Source organism: Hylaeus volcanicus, chromosome 4 (assembly GCF_026283585.1).
Source record: "Hylaeus volcanicus isolate JK05 chromosome 4, UHH_iyHylVolc1.0_haploid, whole genome shotgun sequence".
NCBI classification, from domain to species: Eukaryota; Metazoa; Arthropoda; class Insecta; order Hymenoptera; family Colletidae; genus Hylaeus; species Hylaeus volcanicus.
In genome coordinates this window covers 27,778,849-27,799,853 of record NC_071979.1, presented here as the reverse complement: position 1 = coordinate 27,799,853, position 21,005 = coordinate 27,778,849, and the positions used below count along the sequence as shown (strand labels likewise).

At 47.4% G+C, this 21,005-nt stretch overlaps 1 long non-coding RNA gene across 1 annotated transcript; it reads left to right on the top strand.

Annotated features, from left to right (window-relative positions):
- Window positions 1–5,852: 5,852 nt before the first annotated feature.
- On the top strand, window positions 5,853–19,876 carry LOC128875333 (uncharacterized). The gene is made up of 3 exons (XR_008456799.1): window positions 5,853–6,521; window positions 19,019–19,133; window positions 19,208–19,876. It is a non-coding gene; the product is annotated as an uncharacterized LOC128875333 (long non-coding RNA).
- Window positions 19,877–21,005: the final 1,129 nt, after the last annotated feature.

Genomic DNA, 21,005 nt, shown 5'->3' with positions numbered 1-21,005 from the left:
TTAGGGGGAGAAATTGTAAATTCAATTTCCTAGAAAGATCTAACAGCCCTTTCTACCCGCTTCAACCTGGCCGCCTCGTTTTCCATTAGCAACCGTAGTCTTTCCTCTGTACCCTAGTCCTGGTTTTGTTTTCGCGTAGAAATTCTCTGTGCTTTGTGCCGTTGTGTACCTGTCACCTACCATTCCATCCTTGACGGAGTATTTTCGAATTTCTGCCGATTAATCGTCTGTTTGACGAGGCACAACGCTGGGATTTAGGGTCACAGGGGTGACCTCGATAAAAGGATACGTTGAGAGGCGTTAATCGAGGGAATACTATAACTCGTTGACTGCTGGATAAAAATTCGCCAAAGTTTCTAGAGGGTTAAAATTATGGTAAGGGAAAAGAAAGAAACATATGTCATCGATATTCGCTGGACAGCCCCAGCGTGAAATAAAAAAAACGAGGACAACCCGTCGACATCGATCGAGAGCTGCATCGAGTCATCGATAATTGAAAGAGTCGGTAAATTTGCAATTCCCCCAGGTACAACCTAACGTAATCCCGTCCACCGTATTCTTATCAACCCGAAACCGTCGTTTCCCGCCAGATCGATATCGTCGAGATGGGAAAAAAAAAAAAAGAAAAGAGAGTAAAGAAAGTAACAAACCGCCCCCGACTCGGGCCACGACTACGGCCAACAAACGAAGTAGAAAACGACGGTGTTCTTCGCTGCTTCCAGAATACGAGTACGTCTTTAAGAATTTCTCCGTAACGAATTCGTTTCAGCGACTGGCACACGTATTTCAGAGGAGGGTGGACGAGCCAGTTCGACGGAAATAAATTTCCCCGGACCCGATGCCTCGCCCCTCGACGCCGTCTATGGCGAGCGACGCGTCCACGCAGTGGCGTCGCGAGGGGCGACACCGAAACGAGTGTCCATAAAATTTGCGCGCAATGTCTCAGCGGAAACTTATTATTCTTTACAACGCTGGCATACTTGCGGGGGTGAAATAACTCTCTCGACGGGTCTCTAACTCGTTTCTGTGAAAGAAATTCTACAGGGGGAATTCTGAGGCTATACCGTAGCATTTTAAGTTTGTTTTCTGGTAATGTACGACTTGGTCTCTTCTTTTTTTTTTTTTTATGTGAAGACGAGACGTGGATATCGATTATATTTTATTTTCATACCACTTTGAATCAAAAGGAATTTAATTGACCACCCATCCAGATCACCCTCATTTTGTTTTTCCTGTACATTTATAAAATTCTTTAAATAAAGGATCACGATTTCAATCGCCTGTGGATCCCGTCTACCGCGCGGAGCAAAGTTGGCCGCGATTCCGAGCGAAACTCGGGAAAAATTGAAACCAGAATGGATTCGTTTCGTCGACTCGTTTCTCTCCCATTCTCTCGGAGAATATAAATTCCTGAAGGTTGCCAGTCCTAACGGCATCCGTCCATATAAAATTCAAAGTCAGCCAACGTTCGCTCGTTCGAACGCGATTTTAAACCGGCGCTGTCGGGCACGCGGCCCCCAAAGCTCGCGCGCCGTGATTTCTGCGGGAAATCATGAATATATTCAAGAGCCGCGAAAATTTCTGCGGAGAGGATCGAGAGGGGAGGTTTGCGCGCCATTGGAGGCCGGGGGAATCTCTCGGCAGCCGGCGGTAAACAATTTACGTTTCGCCCCGCTCGGAAACGCTCGTTTAATTTTCGTGATCGTCCTCGCGAGCCTCAAACGCGCCGCTGGTACGAGTAAATTTTTAAACTCCATTTCGGCTGTTTGTGGCGGCGACTCGTTGATTTTTCTCGCGAATCCGTACGTTTGTGAAAGAAACGCGATACCCGCGAATGCAATATTCAGCTCGATTAAAATTATTATTCCGTCGGGGCGGGTGTCGGTCGATTTTTGTACGACTGGTCGATTTCGCGCGCGAACGCTCGGAATTGGGGAGCAATAATTGATCGCGTCGAATAAAGAAATCGGCCGCAAATTGGAAATAAATGGCGTGCATTAACAAAGACTTTCGGAAGAGTGGTACGAAAATTGGCCCGATTATCGGCGTGTGTACTTTTTTTATTTTGTGGTGGACTATATTGTATTCGAAATTGCTTTGTGTAGCAAGATATGTGAAGATAGTCGTCAATATTTTTGAACGAATTTAGTTACGTGAGATTTAGTATGAACTGTTGGTTTGGAATCCAGAAATTTGCGTCAATTAAACGATCGGCTGGACGATTCCAAATAAATTTTTCATTATAAATATATATACACGAATAATATATATTTATAATGGAATATTTCTTTGGAAGCACCAAACCTGTCATTTAATTTAGACGAGTGCTTTCGAATTTTTCTTAAAAATTGCCACCAACTTTCTCGACAACCCGACAATAACAATAAAACCGTACGAAAGGCATGTCCACGCTTCATTCGTCCAAAACCCCTAAAGGAATCCCCGCCGCCGCAACTTTTCATCCTTCGCGAGAGCAGTGTCTTCGGACACGTAGCCTGTAAAAACTTTTTGATCGCCGAAATGTCCCCGGATCGCTGGTACCCGCCATTCCCTGCAGAAGACGTATAAATGTGTTTACTTGGCCGGGAGCGTGCACTCAAATCCACGGACGAGTGGTTCTCGAGCAGCGGCGGACAGATCGAAACAACGAAATTAGATTGCCACGAATCAGAAAGACGCGAGCTGGATTCGCACTCGTTTGGCTTTCCCTTTAACAAACTCGTCGACTGTTCGGGGTGCTCGTGGGTTAATTGCCGGGTCGCACGGCCGCTGTTAAAGCGGACAGGGAGCAGAGAAAGCCAGCGTGGTCCTGTCTTGGTACGTTCTCGAACCGTGGGTTCCCCCTAACGGCGTAAAAAAGGAGGGCGAAAGAGTTTCTCTGAGAGGGAGGCAAGCATCGATTTGGAGTCGACGACGGGAAGGTGATCCTTCATCCTGCGACGTCTTTTGTATCGTCTTATCTTTTCATAGATGTACGAGGTTTTGAATGTCGAAAATTGTTAGTATATTTCTGATTTGATTAGGTCACGAGTAATTTCGTTTCTTACGCTATTGTAAACCAGTGCTCCGAAATCCAAGCGACAACCTCTTCGTCCTATCCCACCAATCAAGCCAAAATGCGATAGAAGAAATTCCTCGGCATCGGGAACGGCTAATCGAGCAGCGGGTATTCCCGTCACTCGTCGGCAGTCGGTCTCGAAAATCGAATATCATAGATCTTGGCGTGCCACGGCACCGAATAACTCTGCACTTTCGTTACCGCCTTTTTCTTATCGACGAAACATAAATCCTCCCTTCCACCCCCGTGCCGTCGCGTGGGCGGAAGAATAATAGCGGCTGGGCGAGGCGCGTCACCGTTTTCCCAGACACTCTAAACAGATTCGTATCTCCCACTAAAAACGCAAACAGTCATTTTTCATCGGAAAAAGTATTCCCTCGGATGCTTCTTCTCTCGAGTTCGCTCGCGAACCGTTGCAATCTTCGGTGTCGTATATTTTCGCCCGAGCGTTGCCGCGAATCGATGATCCAGTTCCCGAAGCCGATGCATCCGACGGATTCGACGCTTTCATTTGAATCTTATTTGGTTTTCCGATGTCCCGCGGCCGAGAAACGGGGCGCGTCCACCCGCGAGATTAACAGAGAGGACGGATTGACTTCTCGACCCGCTCAAACCTGCGTTCGAAGGTTATACTACGAAGGGTATACTTACGAAGAATTCAAGTATTTTTTTTTTTAGAATCGAAAGGGCTCGTCCTTAAGAGAATAAATCGTTCCCCTTGAATACGCGTTAATCGATGCAGTCGGAGGTCCGATCGGCCGATTTTCCGACGCGGCGACAAGTCGCGACAATTTACGTCACAAGCGAAACAAATTTTTCGCGACGAACGAACCGAAGGAGCCGGACGGTTATTTCGGAGCGGTGTCGAGGCGGAATAGAAAATTACAATGGCTCAATCACACCGGCGGAGCCATCGACGCTGGGACCGGAAGGGGAAATTAACCGTGATTTAATACCCAGAATTTTCGGATTCACGCCGTCGCCGTGTAACTCCCGCGCTCGCTGGCGAATTCAGCGTGTCGCGGGGGCCGATTCGAGCGGAACACGCCGGGGCGCGCTGATTTTCCTGATGAGTTCAGACGCCGTCGGTGAAATTAATTTCGCTTCATTTCGCGCTTGCTCTCGAAATTCGGGACGGAGGATAAACGACGCGCCGCCTGGGCTGACGAGAGGGGAAAAAAAAATGACGAGAGAAGACTTCCCGCCAGGTGCCAATCAATTACAATCTATTGTTTTTCGCGCAACTTTCTACTTCTTTTATTTGTAAGTATTCTTCAGGCTTGATTTATTTATCTGAAGGCTAAATTTGTATCAATTACGATCTATTGTCATTCGTGAGAAGAAACTCAAGAAACACCGATACAATCACACACACACACACACATTTAATAATTCCCAAGATTTCCTCGACTCCAAGGATTTTCAGCACGATCCGAGGAATCATACTTGGAGAAAAAGAAACGAAAAATTGAAGAAAGTCGCCGCAGGTGGCAGAGATGCCTAACTCGCACAGCGTCAGCGTCGACAGGCGTTCGTTTCTCCTCGCGCGCAATTTACGGGCCTGGAGGCCGTGCGGCACTTTGCGAAATTGAACGCGTAATTTCCTCTGGCCACGCAGGCCGACGCTCGCGCACCAAAATGGCCCCCTAAGGCGGCGAAAGACGGACCGTTGTTCGCCCCCGACTCGTGGAAGACAGTTTTCTTATTTACGACTAACCATCGAGGGGGATGTATCGACAGAACGATAAACGCGAAACGGCGCTCTTTGTTCGATTGACCTCTGCATACCCATCGGAAAATTGTTGTAACAGCGCTTTTCCAGATGGGAAACTCGCAGCAAACTGGAAGAAGGATTTCCTCGGTGTAAGTAGATTTTATGCATTTACGATACAAACGAATGTGATCGTTGTAACTATTAGAATATATTCTACAGAATGTACAACATGAATATACTTTACACTCCTATGTATTTATAACGAAATATTTATTTGAAAATATCAAACCTGTCGTTCAATTTAGACAAATTTTTTTAGTAGACATAGAAAATACGAATATCAATGGGACTGACTGTAATACCATAAATGAATAAATTTGTTCATATTAACCATCCGAAGCGTCGACGATTGATCCTTCGAATTAAGTCAGGTCTGATCCACCCCCGGCGATACTTTGCGAGGACCACCGCCCCAATTCCATCCGTCGATTTATCGAGTCTCGATACTTCTCCACCTCCAGTTAATCCACTAGTCGTGTAGTCCTCGCGATTACGGTTCCTCTCGGTTCGGTGTAGATCTTTCGCCCCCGCCCCCAACCCGGCCCCGAAAACGGCAGCGAGTGTTTTCTTAAGCAAGTACTTACTTGCATAACGAAATCCCGAATCGAGCCTCATTGCGAATTCTGCTAAAGGCTGGGCTCTCTCTCGAGAAGAAAGTCAGGTCTAGAAAAGGAGGGAAGGAAAGGGTGGGATCGATCTCGGCGCATCCCTGTCGCGGATAAACGGAACCTCGAGGGAGCTGTGTCGGAAGATCGTGGATTCTGGACGCGATCGTTCCCGAGGATCGAAGACGTCTAAGGAAAACTGGGGAAGATGACGTCGAAGGACCTCTGTAGCGTTGTATAGACGTCATTAGACGAACAAGGTTATTGCGTCCAACAACAAAGGGTTAATGTTATACCTCTGCTCCGAGATGTGGCACGTTACCTTCTCTAAAGGAATGTCCGAAGAGATCAAGAATCAATTAGCACATTTCATGACCGGATAGCGCTACCGGTAGTTGAATTTTCGAATCAACCATCGACAAGGTGCCGAGTCCTCTGCTACGTATCTTTCTCGGGCCGCCGTGTATAAACGACGCGACGAACCGCAAGTGCACCGCAAACGTTTACCGTGAAATATTAAACGCGTGACGCCGCATCAACGACGGAGGGAGGCTCGGGTCCTCGAGAGCGGCTGAATGAAATGTTAATTGAAACAGAAATCAGTGTCACGCGCGTTACGCGCCCGCTCTCGTCGCATCGGGACAGATGTACGCGCTCGGCGCCAGATTTATGACGCTCTCCGACGACCAGCGATACGGTTGCTCGTTTCGCGGTGCGATTTTTAACGTTTCGAACGCGAGCATTGTCCGCGAGAACCGCGGACTAGATAAGGCCGCGTAATTCCGAATCGCAGTCGTCGATACCGCGACGATATCGCGGCGTAATTTTGCGACAGGTTTATTGATTCTCCTCGTTCGTGACTTGATCGTTTTACCGTATCCGAGCGCCGTTCACGCAATTTTCTATCCTTTATTAATCTCTAGACCGATCCTTACTCGCGTAATTTTGTTTTTGGTACGAGTGCGCGTTATTTTTTTTTTTTTTCACTCGCGTAATTATTTATTTATCAATTTCTGGCTGATCGGTCCAGGCGTAATTTTATTCCGTAGTTGGTCGTGTTCCCGAAGGAATTGAAAAACACGAGGTGAATATTTTATTTCGAATATGGCAGAGTGATATTTCGCGTCGCGACACGCACTTGTCAGCGAGCACACAGACGCGCGCGGTTCGCTGCTAAAACAGGTACGAGTGCATAATCCGACTGGGCGTTACACGGTGCTTTTACAGAGCGACGCTCTGTGAAATTGCAACAATTACGATGCGCAGTTTCAGTAACCCGTGTCCCACGGAATGACGAAACAACGGTTCCACGCGTTGTTTTTCGTTCGCGCCTCTTGCTGGATTTTCAATCCTTGTCTGTATAAATTTTTATTCGCTTTTTTCGCAAACAAAAAGTATCGTAAGACGTTTATAAGATGCCTTTGTCTATTTTAAATGGTAAGAATTGATATTTATTTCCAAAATAAGTTTCGATGGAGTAACGAATTCTCATACTGTGACAATCTCAGTTGACGTGGTTCCGAATGATCTCGAAGCACGAAAGGTAGCGAACCAACGCGTTAATAGTACAAAGAAACTTAATATTTTTAATATAGCATGAGCTGTGCTGCTTGAATTTAGACCAAGTCTAGACGCGACATTTACAACGTTTCTCGACAAAAACGAGGCGACGGGATTTTTCCTGTTGTCCGTTATGTAAACGCAGCCTCCTCGAAGAATTTCACCCGGCGTTTCCGTTTGATATTAAACGGTGGCACGGTTATATTCTTAATTAAGTTTAATCGGGTCGGACAGCCCCCAACGGAGTGGGTTGTCGCCCCGTTACAAATGCCAGCACGGTTAGATAAATTTTCCACGCAACGGAGATACCTCTAACCTCGCATTAACGTATCACCCGAGGATTAGTTGTGTCCTCTTAATTCGAGGGAGCAGATTTAAGCTCGCCAGTTTGCGGTTAATAATAAACCTCCTGGCATTATGCCAACTGTTACGATACCGTGGGATGCACGCACCTCCGTCGTAAAGCGCGGCGTTACACGTATACCCGGCTACTTTACGAGCTTCCGGGATGTTTGTTATTAAATACGGCGACGTAAACGACGTAAACGAAACGTACCTTCCGTTTCATCCGCGAGACCGGAATAAAAGTAGCGAGTTAGGGAACGATTATGTGTTTATAGCGAGGATCAACGAATTCGCGACATTGTACAAGGGTGAATATTGCTGCGGAAAGGGGTACAAAGACCGAGTAACAACGTGACTCGCGAAAATAATAATTTATTTGCGAGCAGTATGCCCTTGATATAAAATACGCTAACAAGATATAGAAACAAAGAAAACGAGGTCGAAAGGAATCAGTTTTTCCCCTTTCGAGTTAACAAATGCGTCCTACTGAATCCCAGCGAATATTCCTCAGAATCCGCGAGCCTGACACAACCGAACTGGCAAATTAGCAGCGGCAATTCCCTGAATTCCAAGTTACAACGGACGGTCGTTTCACTTTCCTACGGGCAACTTCTCCGCAGGAGGGGGTTGGGAGTGAAGCGAGCGGTAAACAAGGTCGTCGTAATTAAATTTTTGCTCTCCCCCCTCCCTCCCTCCCTCCCTGCCTTCTCCCTGTTCTCATCCTTTTTTTCTTCCTTCGTCTAGCCAGGCAAGTGCGTGGTTGTATAATTAGTGGCACCGTAACGCCGCGAGCTACCTCTTGCGCCAGGCATGTCCGCGGTAGTTCCTCGCGGGCTCGTTTTCCCTTCCACGCGTTGTTGCCGGGCAACAAAGAAATCAACGATGTCCGCCTTTCCTGCCTCCGCCGGACATTATGCTCGTAAAACGAAAAGCTGCGCGCTAATTTTCGCTGCTTCTCAGAAATTTATTCCCCTCGACTTCAACTTCCTCTGGTATCGCGTTATTCGCGACTCTAGAATCTCCGAGGCGTTGTATAATCGAGAGAATCAGGGAATCTGTTTCTTCTTTGGTTCGAATTTAGCGGATTTTTCTTCGCTGTGACCTTACTTATAAATTAAAAGATCTCTCGTTTGAAAGGAGTTGCGAAGAAATTTGATCGAAAGTAAATCAATGTCTCTCGCTTCCTAGATCCATCTCGATCGATCCATCCACAATTCTTGCAGCAAAAGCGTCCCGGAAACGAATTAAAAACCCACCCCCTCGCTTGGTATCATTTTCCTGAGTCTCTTCCGTGTTGGGAGAATCTACGGTACATCGTTACGACAAACATTTCGTCGCGCGACACAATCAAAACAGCGTCGAGTCGAAGGTTAACATAATATCGCGCGTATCGACCGGCATTATAATTAGAGAGTCGCTTGGTTTCGGTGAACCGAGCGTACAAAGGACGTTGATTCAGTCTCGAGGTGTATGCCAAAATCAACACCGAACGATTGGGAAGCACTCACCGAAGCGCAAACGACTTCCTCTTAATCACTGTTTGCGGCGACAGGGGAACTCCCCCGACGGGATGTGTCGCGGACCGAAAAGAGTATTGTTGTTAACGCATTGTCAGCTGGCTCGGTAAAATTACGACTCACTTAGACCGACGTTGTGTTTACGTTTTCCAGCGTGTCAGTCAAAATTGCGTTACGCGTTGTCCGATGGAATCACCGTGGGAACGGGAAATGAAATTTCTGAGAAAATCCAGGGAGAATAATGTGGAATTAGTCAGTATGAATTTTAATGTTCCTCGGGGTTTGAAAACGTTTAAAAATTGGAACGGAGATACTTCGAGGTAGAAGATTTCCAAAGAAAAAGAGAGATACGAGGTAAATTAACTCGCAGCCTTGAGACGACTAAAAGTCCCGAAGGAGAAATCCTAAGGGAAACTAAAATCTACCAGGACGTATAATCGATTGCAAGAGGAAGAGAAAACATACCTGTCGTCGCATTTATACTCGGCCGACATCTTCGAATCGAGTAATTGCAGAAAAAATGCTCGAATCGCCAAGTGGAGCACTTCTTCGTTAAACGAAATCATTTGTCGGGACACTTTCTGGGACGCGAGATGAAATTCATCGTCGCGTTGTTTCCCTTGTCGGATAAAAAAAGTGATTCCTCGAGTGCGCTGACGTAAACGCGGCGAAAGATACGGTGTTCCTCTCGTCCCTCCCGACGCTTCGACGTTTCTCTTTAAGCATTCGACATTTGTAGGTCAAGAGGAACAACACGGTTTCTCGTGCTGTTATCAAGTTACTCGCCCAGTTAGCTACCCTGTTCCTTGTTCCGAGCTCTCCGCAAACAGCGTTGTTCCCGCACCCTGGATAAACTGATTCTCGCTGCGGCGCTATTTTTTTTTTTTCTCTCCCCACCGTTATTTTTAATTACCGTCCAGCCCGCGGTGTCTTCGTTTTTGTTGTGCGCCCGTTTCGACTCGCCCAAGCACTCGACGCGATTTCGAAATCGCTCTCGTAACTTCGGTCGCGAGTTATTTCGAAATCGAGCCCCCGTTTAAATTTAATACCGTTAGAAGCTGCATTATTTTGCATTCAATTTCACGTCCAGCACGCGTCTCACGGTTTCCGCGCCTCGCGTTCAACGGCGTAACAGAGTTTCGAACAGTTCCCTCGAGCCCGTAGGGAGACAATGAATTAAACCAACGGCTTCTCTGCGTTCCGTCTCCGTCCTCGCCGCGATACACGGCCATTGGCCATTAGCCGAATATCGAGACTGAAGGTCCCCTTTGGGTTTCGTTGTTTTGAGTGCAGAACATGGTTCTTCGGTTGAGTTAGGTGGGAGGTTAGGTGGGAGGTTAGGTGGACCAACTTTGGGACCTCTTCGTTAGGGGGTGCGCGAGGTAGCGGTGGGAGAATCACCGCACCGACTTACAGAAAGGGTTGCACGTGGAAATCTCTATTCGTACTGTGGTACAATATCTATCCTAACAACTCTAAACACCGAAATTTTAATAGTTATGTACCTCGTATTATTCGAACAGTCGCAGTTCTATTTCCCCCGCTAGACCTGGTGGGATCGAGGGTTACACGCAATCGAGGTGATCGGGATTTTATTGCCACCGGGGATGATTCGTTCTTACAGAGGCGAGTATCCCGATCGCGGTGTTTTATCGACCGGAATGCGAACGATCGCGCCCGACGCTGGACGCTGGGACAATGGCTGCGAGATATTACAAAGGAGGCGTTTGTTATCGCGTTGGATCGTTGCGATAGGAATCGAGAGAATGGAATAAAAGTGGAACAGTTAAGTGGAGGAGCGGGAATATTACCGATCCTCTCTCGCCATTTGTCGCGTTAACTGAAAACATTACTCCCGTTTTCGATCTCTTTTCACGTTGCAAAAATTGTTTCGTCCGTTTACCTCGCGTTTCTTACCTTTTCAAACAATTACGACTAAAAAGATCAATTCTATATTAAATAGAAACTTCGTAGAAATTTACGCGAACTTGAATCTGCCAGCCAACGTATTAATACGAATTAGTTCCGCGATTTTTAGAAGCACCACCAGTCGCTCTTATATCGAAAAATAATCCATCACCCAATAAGCTCCCTTGAAAAAGTGCAGTTTTCCATTGTTCCAAAATATCCCCCTCCCCCCCCCCTCCCCCCCCTCGGTATCAATTAATAAGCGGAAGAGCAGATTTTCCCCACCGCGAATTTCGCGCCTGTTACGTACCTTTTTTTATTTACGAGAATTTCGCGCGGTTCCGTTTTTATTTTTCGCGGCCGGTTCCCGTCGTACGTTATTTCAGAAACACGCGTAACAGCCGCGCGAGTAACGAGCAGCCCTTAATTAGTTACGAAACATCTGCGGAGCATATCCGTTCGCTCGCTATTCGCGTCCTTCGAGCGCGAACGGACCGGCCGCGATTTCGCGCCGGCTCGCGACGTCCGTAAACACGAATCGCGAACGCGATGGTTTATACGATACGATTTACACGGGATCCGTGCCGGTGTGGCTCTTGTTCCGGCGTTGTTCGAACCGCGTGTCGCGATACGCTCTTTTTTTTTTATTTTTGTTTTATCGGCGCACGGCGTCCTCTTTCGATGAATATGCATGCGCGTTGCTCGGTCGCGAAACAGCAGATCGGTGTCTGTCGATAATAAACCGAATAAACCATTTCCTTTTGCATTCGACGAGCCGTCATGGACGATTATCGATACGCGAGGAGGGGGTAGATTCGCGTGGCGGGATTACGATAAATTTAGAGGGTTTGTTTAATCGAGAGGGTCAACGTCATCGACTCTAGGCACTCGCGAGTGACACTAGACAGTTTAACGATTACGCTGTTTTCTTCTCAAATTCTGGAAGATGTTGAGATACGTTTGGAACGGAGATCGTACTCTCACGAGAATTTTTATTTGGGACGATCCTTCGTTAGAAATTCTTTAACTTCGCCCCCTTCCCGCAAAGTGTCATTCTAAAATTTGATTCTATACGCGATCCTCGAATCAAAGACACCGCTCCACAAAATTTGTTCCGAAGCTTATGCTCGCGTCAGGCAGCGCTCCTCGGTAAACACCAAAAATCCACGCGCAGCTGCTCGTCGAACGACAAAAAGCGCAGCGAAACGCCGACAGCAGTAAATAACGTTACCCAACGCGAACAACGTCGCCGCGGCTGGTACGCGAGCAGAAAGCATTATTAAAGTATACCCCGGCCCAAAAGGGTGGTTGCGGCTCGAAGGAAAGCGCGCCTCGAATAACGTCGAACCTCTTCGGGTCGGAGCGAGAGGAGCTCGCCTCCCACGAGCGTGTCCCCGGCTTCGCGAGACTCTTTGCTTCCGTTCTATTCGCCTTTCACCCTGCGAGTACACAACGGGCACGAATCGACGGTTCGCAGCGTTTTCGCGTAAACACGGGACCTCTCGAAGTGGCTTTGAGGCAGGCCTCCGGGAGCGCGCGCTACTATTTCCATAAAAGGAACACGTTTACGTGGTAGAGGGTACGACGTTGCCTGTCCATTATTTAAACTAATAATCGCGAACATTTCTACGGGCCTAACATTTCTTCCGTAAAATCAGAAACGACGTAATCCAACGATTGCGGTAGTACTTAGTTTTGCGACGTTTAAAAAATATATTGATCTTATCCAGATTCTAGTTATACAGATTTCAGTGCTTCATTCTCACCTATTGTAACAATTTCGAAACCTGACGAGTAAATGCTAACGATTGCAGGACGCGTCGCGATCTCTGTCCACGTTTATTTGGAGAAATGATCGAAATGAGGGAATACGCGAGTCAGCAATCGAGGAGAGCCGGGCCAGATAAATCGGCGGAGTTCGTCTAGGTTCGGTACGCGTGCGCGGATCCGAGGCTGCAAGTTTACTGCGCCGCGCAGCGCCGTGACGCGGCCCATAAATAACGCCGAAATAGCGTGTCCAACGTCCGACCAATAAATCTAGATATAACCCCGGAGGATAAAATAAAGTTATGGGGCCGGTTCATGCGCTGATACAAACTATCGAGTTTACCTCGCTTTGACTGGCACGAGTACTTAGTCGGCTTCGACCGCGACCTCCCTTCTTGCGCGGACCTCCGAACGTGCGCTCGTCGCGCGTGGACGTCTGGCTGAACTCTGGCTCGCGAAAATACGAACTTCTGACGAGGGTGGAGTCGCAGGTGCTCCTTTGTTTCCTCGCACGACAGCTTTTAGTCGTTTAGGACTGGTTGCTCCAAGCATCTTAGATTAGAAAGCTTCGCAGTGAACTCTAAAGAAACGGAGGACTTGATAAATACACTGACCCGTGAAACATTACTATTAAAATTCTAAATCTTGCTAATAACCTAAGAAAGAGATCGATGTCAAACTAGAAGTAAAAAAAAATATGTGTTGTCTTTCGTTTAAGGGTGATGGCCGTGGTCCAATCGCGTGTCGCGGACAATTTTCGGGACCATTGTTCGCTTGGTGTCGGGAATCAATTGGTGTGCCGGTTCCCAGGTCCACGCGTTCGTACATGCAAAGTAGTATGAATAAAATATATTCGTCGGGGTAAAAAAACGGGGAGCTTCACCTGGATTCGTTCGTCCCTCCCTCCCCCTCCAGGCATCGTTTTTCTTTCCTCAACGCGTGGGCGGATCCGCGGAAGGAGTTTCGTCTCGCTTTAAACTTTGACTGGCGAGGCGTAAACACGAGGGATCGGAAGTAGTCGGCTACGAACGAACCGATATTTCCTCTCTTAAATATCGATCCCGTACGGATCGATCCTACTCATTCCAACGACACTGTGTTTTTACACGCGTCGCCTGGAATCGATCAATCGCGCTTTCGAAGCTTTGACTCTCGAGTCCTTTCCTCTCTGTGCGTGGGGTTCCTGTCTCCTCTTTTGATGGATTCAGGAATCGGTACGATCGTTGGTTTATGCTAGGAATGGGAATAGTTATAATCATTTCTATGATAGAATAGAATCGAGTTTCTTATTAAAATTGAAATATTATGTGCGATGTATTATTTATATAAATAACAGATAATTGTTACGCATCTTTGCCCTAACGATACAAATTTGCGATGTCCTATTTTCGCCGGTACCCGGTATTAGAAACGGAAAATATCTGCCGGTCGCGAATGTGTTAATATTAATAATAATTCCTACTACCTCGCCAGAATCGGTACGATTTATTTTAAATTGTCCGAGATACGAATTCTTCTCCCCGGCATGGGTCCGATCCAGCCCGCGACCACCTGTCGCTCGTATAAACATAAACAATGACGAGGATGACTCCCCAGCTCGAGCCCAAGGTAAACACTGTCGCTGGAAACCGGGAATTCCCCAGTACAGAGAACAGCGGAGCACGAGTCGCGAACGTCGACGTTTCGAGCTGTCGTTCGACGCTTTGTCGCGACGAATTTTAGCATTCGCGGTCGAACGTGCCCCGGTGAAAACGTTCACGTCGGCGTGGCGCGTTCGTAAACACTCCCGGCGCGAGCGTGGGGTAAACCTCCCCCCGCGTGTGCGTGGCTCGCGGTACGTGAAGAAAATTCCCATCGGTGACGGCGAATCGATTCGGAGCACAATTTGGCAAGGAAATCGGATTTCCAATAACGACGCGACGCTGATTATCATGCGATTGCCACCTTACAGCGATCGGTCCCGGAATCGAAGAGAAAGGGGGATGTAGACGAAAGAGAAAGAACGCTCGAAAGTATCACCGCACGACGCTGAAATTGCCGTCGGGATTCCCCGTGAAAATCTATAAAATATTTCCCTCGCTTCTTCGCGGGCCGTTATTACCTCATTATTGCCATCGGGGGTGAGGGGGTTCGAATCTTGAGCGTCAATTCGGATCTTGGAGCGACGACAAAGACTGTGCGTCGATGTCGACTTCCTCTTGATCAAGGAGATGATTGACTTTGGGATAGGGTAGGAGGAATCGTCTGTCGAAATCTTATTTTTCAAAGAGAAAATTGTAAAATATGTTTCGAAATATCGATGTTGCGAATGTATAGCGTATAAGATAAAAAGATTTTCATAATTTTGTCTAAACCAAGAAGCGACCGAATAAACCAAGAATGAACATGAATAAACGTCACGCATGCATACGTATATTTATTCTTTTTAGGTTTTCATTCTAGAACTGTGATATCTACCATTGCCTATCGATATTCAATCCTATTCCTCGAAATGTCGCTTGAAAGCCTCTTAATAATTCCGAGTGGAACGTTTACACCGTTTCCATCTGCAAGTAGGAATAACAGTGATCCGAATTTAGTATGTTCGAGCATCGCGAGCCAGCTTGTCTTCACAAATATGGCTCCTCCCTGTAAAGTACCGTTTTCCAATATTTACGCTCCATCCTATAGGAAGGACTACTCGACGAATAATTCACCTCTGCAGCAGTATCTGTCCGCTTTAAGAGCCGATTACGTTGTTGCAATTTCGTACGAAAGTGCTTAGAAATTTGAAACAAGACATTTCTGAAAGCTTCCATAAATAATAAAACGTCTTCGTTTTCTGCGAGAGTATTCTTTCAAATTCGTAACGAATCGCAATCGTTAGATCCGAATGAATTAAGAAGAACAAGAGACGTGGCTGAATTGTCAGCCTATGAAAATCAGAGAGACGATAGCTTCCGTTCGGTGGAAAAGTTCGAGGGGGATAGTTTTTCGAGTCGAGGAGGGGTTTCGAAGAGAATCCACGGGGAGCTTAAGGAAAACGGAGCTCTCTGGAAGTATCGAAGCGAAACGAGCAGAAGCGGACCGTTCGAGGAAAAAAGCGAGAAGACAAATATTTGTCGTAACTCCCTCCGGTTTATGGAGGCCGCGAGTTATCAGTCTGTAACTCTAGGGAACTTCTTCCCTTCGCCGCCTCGAGTTTCCCTTCTTCTGCAGCTTTTTCCGCGCTTTTCCTTCCGACGTCGAGTTTTTTCGGCTCCGCCGAAGTTTTTTGCGATGGAAAATTTGCATCTCTCCGCGATCGCCTGTCCGTATTGTTTCTCTTTCATCCCAAAATTTTTTGCTGGAAATATTCTCAAGAATTTTCATCTTTCTGCTCAGACGGACGGAATTAAGTGGTTTTCAGAAATGCAGAGTGTACTTAAACAGATAATATATGCAGATGTACCGCGGAATGATAGGCGAATAAAATGGTTGGAGGGTGGAAAGGATTTATAGTCTTATTTTTGCATTAAAATACACATTTGCATGAACATACGCGGGTTGATAATCAATGTCCCCACGGGCTGTTTCCCTATATTTTCCAAGAGCGTAGCCAGCCGGTTCGGCTATTACTTTTGCTTGTTCAAATAATATTTTATGCCCCGTATGTAGCCTATCCTAATGCACCTTTCGTGTTCCCCAAGCCGAGTGCTAATGCTCCCCTCAGTTTCAGATATACATTCTTAAAGACACGAGCTTAAAGGCAGCCTGAAGTAAAAATACAATATTCCTCGAAAACTATTCTAGCTACTTAAATATTATTCTCTTTCTCGATTCTCATCCCATATCGACCGCAATTCGCAAGTTTCCATTTGTAAAACTCTCCAAGACGAACGGAGTTTCAAATTTCGACGCGAACCCGTCTAGAAGTCCGTTGTACCGACGACGACTCGTTTCAAAACCTGTCGAAAAGCTGGCCTCAACGTTTTCGGAGCTGATACGAGCCCGCATTAGCATACGCGTCGCTGAATCGTTCCTATCGCTAGTCGCCGTGTCAACGGCCCGCAGAACAGGAGACAATGACGATGGTTTTTGTACGAACAACACGGCAAAAAAGGAACGAACTCGTATCGCTACGGGACAGGTCCAATTATCGCTGATAGACGACACGCGCCGGTCAAAGCGTCGCGCGCTGAAATTCAACGGCGCGCGGCATAATCGAAATCTGTTGTTGACGCGACAAAATGAGGAAACAAAAAAAGCCAGAAAAAATGAAGAATCACCGCGAAAAAGAAAATGAACAACAAAGTCGTTAATTATCAAAAAAACTCGATCCGTCGGTGCTTCGAGTTCTTCGGCTGGGATTTCAATTATTTTAACGACGGTTACTGTAAAAATGAACGTTCACCGCGCTTACGCGAGCCCGTCGCTGCGCGCGCAGGCAATTATATTTCCACGGCGTTATAATTAACGATCCCCGCGACGATGAAATACAATTTCCGCGCGAAACTCGCCCGCTGAATCCTCCTACCCCCACGCTCCTCCCGAAGAAGAACGCCGACGAATCGCGTAAATTGCCATAGTAGACCGACGTCGAGCTAACGCGGCACCGTTGGCCATTTCGAGTAATCCAAATTGTCTAATTAATCACCGTACTCCGCCCCGAAACTCCTTCGGAGAACTCGATCGACCGCGCGGGCTCGTTCGATGCTAATGAAATTTTTTGAACCGCGTCATGCCGAGCGCGAAAACTCCCGCTAATTAAAAGGAGCGAAAGGAAAAGTTCCTGGCGGCTCTAATACCTGGAAACAATCTCTGACACGAATGATAATAATCGCGAGCCTCTACTACACGATCGAATAACAGGAAATTGAGAAATTTGTCTTGCCTACTGTTTGTTAAATATGTGGAGGGTGGATATAAGCAGGACAAAGTCCGTGTAATAAAAGATATTAAATTTCAGCGTCTTTGAATGTTTCTTAAAAATTGCCACGACCTTCCTGGACAACGCGATAGATTTACATAATTAATCGAAGGTTAAACATTTTAGGAGACTCCCAAGACCTAGATACTCCCATTGTTATGTCTCTGGAAATCTGCACTATTTTAACCACCTCCAAGACAGGCCTCTGCCAACAGTACCTCCCCCTACACCCCTGAAGAAATCAACCTTTCCCCGTCGAAGACTTCCAAGTTTCGCAAAACTCCCAGCCAAGGCTTCTTGTCTCCCACGCCCGTTAATTATCTCAGACAACCCCCGACGATCTCCCAAAGGTCTCTATTTCCATCGCGTCGGTTCTTATCGTTCTCTCCAACCTCGTGGAAAAGAGCCATCGAGGTCTTCGAGAAGATCACCTCGCGTTCGTTGACGGGGTCCGGTGACAGAATGAATCCCGATACCAGAGATTATCGCGTCGTTAGTTTCCACGGGCAGGGAAAGTCTGGGCTTTCCCTTGACACGCGTGGCTGAAACTGCAGCCCGGGCACTTTCTCCTGCGGCCCTTATCGCGTCGCCGCATTTATACGGACGGGTCAGTCGCGGACGAGAGAAGTGGCTGTCGGAAATCTCTAACCGCATTTCACTCGGGATAAGTAGGCGGCGGTGGTCTACGTACAGCGACGTTGATGTAATTTTAATGACCGAACGGGGATTTCGTCGGGACGCTGTAATTCGCGAGTCATCCATAGGCGAGGAAGGGGTACGGAACGATGGAGCTGCGGTTAGGGGATTAAGGAAGTAGGCTGCGCGAGGAACAATTGTTAACTCGTGTACGAGTGAAACGTCGCTGTTGGGAGTCGAGTTTTACCAATCCTGAGTTGATGCACTTAATTCTTAAAAGAAAAACAACAGAAAAAAAAAATAAAATTTCAGTCCCATAAAAGTGTTCACAGAAGTTAGTTTGGAAAAATGTTACAAGTAGCTCAGAAATGTAACCTTTCTTTCTCAACCTTCCGCAACGATTCCACGCGATCTCGATTCCAGTCGGACAAATTGCATCCGCGCGCAGAATGCCCGCGAACGTCCGGAGGAGGGGCGAAATCGTGTGTCGATCGGGCAGATAATTAACGCCGTTAGTAATTAATGTTGCTCGCGTAATTACGCCAGCCTTACAGTCGAACCGCCTCCATCTTTCTATGCTCCCAGCGAGGGGCGGGGTGGGGCTGCGCCAGTGTTTCATTAAACGTCGTCGGAACACCGAAAGTTTTCGCTCACGAGCGGAGTTCCCATGATCGTTGACGCGCGGGAAACGCAAGAATAAACCCCCAGCCGTGTTAATTAATTTTCGAACTCGCGCGAATCGACGCTTGATCTCTGCCGGTGGGTCGCGCGACGCCGTGTTCATTATCGTGGAAGTTCCCACGACTAAGTGGTCTGCGACGCGCGATTCGACAATATTGAATCGATATCCGTGGCATCGCGATGTCTCCGATTATCCGCGGTGGATCGATTATTAACGCTCGGGAGGTGGGGAGGATAGAGAAACGATATCTTGAAATATAGCGAGTTTGGTCCTTTCAGGCACGAAAGATGAAGGATGGAGAACAAGTTTAATCAACCTTTTCGTATAGAATTTATTTGGAACTCTTCGAGCAATTTCAACGAATAACGAACATTCGTCAAGAAAACCGAAAAGGTAACGCTTAGAATACCCTAGTCATTTATACCAAGGTCGGTAGGTTTAGCGTTAGTTTAATTTTTGATTACCAGAGATCCATTTCACGTCGCAACGCAAAGAATCCTACATATTCCCGTATTTTAACGAGGAAATATGACTCTTGGCACGGATTAATCGCGAACGTGGCGCGGTCGCGCGATGGAGGCGAAGGGGAAAATTCGGCGTGTTTGCCGAGACAACGGTGGGAAGGCGGAAATAAATAAGAGAACACGGTACTTGGACGACGTTCGGCCTCCCCGCGGGTTTGTCGTGCGCGTAGGAGACGCTAGTGGCTGCCATCCAAAAATATTTCGCCGGTGAAACGCTTATTTCGACGTGGCGAGAGCGGTTGCGTCGAAGGGAGAAGACAAACAAGCAAGAAGAGGACCGTGTTCCGGACCCCGTTGCTCGGGCTGCGTACCAGACATAAGTATGCAGTTTTCGTCCAGGAAGAGACGGGGAGATTCCGAGAAAATTTATTCGCCGGACAGAGTCCTCGTTTTGCAGCGCGACGCGTGACTCGATTCGACGCCGCGAGGAATGGACTCCCGCTGTCACGGCCGCTCCTGCCGCGACCATTTTAACCGTGTTACCCGCTTCGCCGAGAGGGCACGTCGATCTTTTACGTTGCGGACGATTCTCGGCGAATGCGGGCTTTTTGCGTTAGCTCGACCAGGGGTTCATTTTTACGAGGGAAAATTCTTCGAGAATTTATTCTGTCTTGTTACACCAGAGTATACTTTTTCATAGGCTAGGACGCCTCCGATGGAAATCGAAACGAACCTCGATTAACTTGTAAGACGACACAAGGCTGTGGAACACTTCGATTCTCGTATATATTAAACTATGCAATAAATATACAGTCAGTGTAAGAAATATTCGTACAACAACCAATTTAACATAAATGATTCCTGTACGGATACTTATTACGCTGACTATTTATATATAGAACCGGAAGTGGGGGTTAGCTGAGACGATTCCGAATCACAACGTTCCTAAAACCTCCCAAAACATTCGAGTCATCTCTACAAAAAGTCAGCAAACGCGACAGCATTTTTCTTTAGCTCGACAAATATTTGCATCCTCGAAGTCTCGTCAGCTGTTCGCGCGACGCGTCAGCCCACCGACGATGAGTCGTCCTGTATAGGACACTGGTGGGTACGATGAGCAAATGCATACGGAAACGGGGACGCGCATTGTCCTCGCGCGCGGACGTATTATCCGAGGCGCGTAAGCGGGCACATACGTCAATTGGCTACGGCGGAACAGTAATGCGCCGATTGATACGTAAATGGAGTGGGCAATTATGCGACGGAGTAAACAACAATCCTGGCCGGTTCTCAGCGGCAACGAAGCGTCACGCGCGCCCCGTCGAATCTGCATCCGACGTACCCCTTCCAGTTCTCGCGAGCAGATGAAAACCGCCAGGCTCCGCGGACGTTGTTCGTCTGAAATCCCGCTGGCTGATTGCAATTACGATCGCGGCCGTACGGCCGTCTGATTGGCGAGAAGTTAAGCAAACCGAGCATTTCGAAGCGGCCCGTCGACGGATGCCGGCGGCCAATCTGGCTGCGGTGTCGGTTCGCGCGATCGTTTGGTTTGATTTGAACGGGGACAGCGTTTCCGGTTAGCTGCGAGCTACGTTTCGTCGAGTGGAGGATCTGGGAGGGAATCTGTAGGTGATTTGGTCGGGAACGCATCGAACACGAGCCTGGAGTGCTCCTATTTTAACCCTCCGTAGATGTTATGGTTTCTCGACGTCGTACGTGTTTGAGAAATTGAGAAAAAGTTTTCGGACCTGAATTATTTCTCTTTTCTCGTACTAAGGTAATCCAATCTTTAGGGTTAACT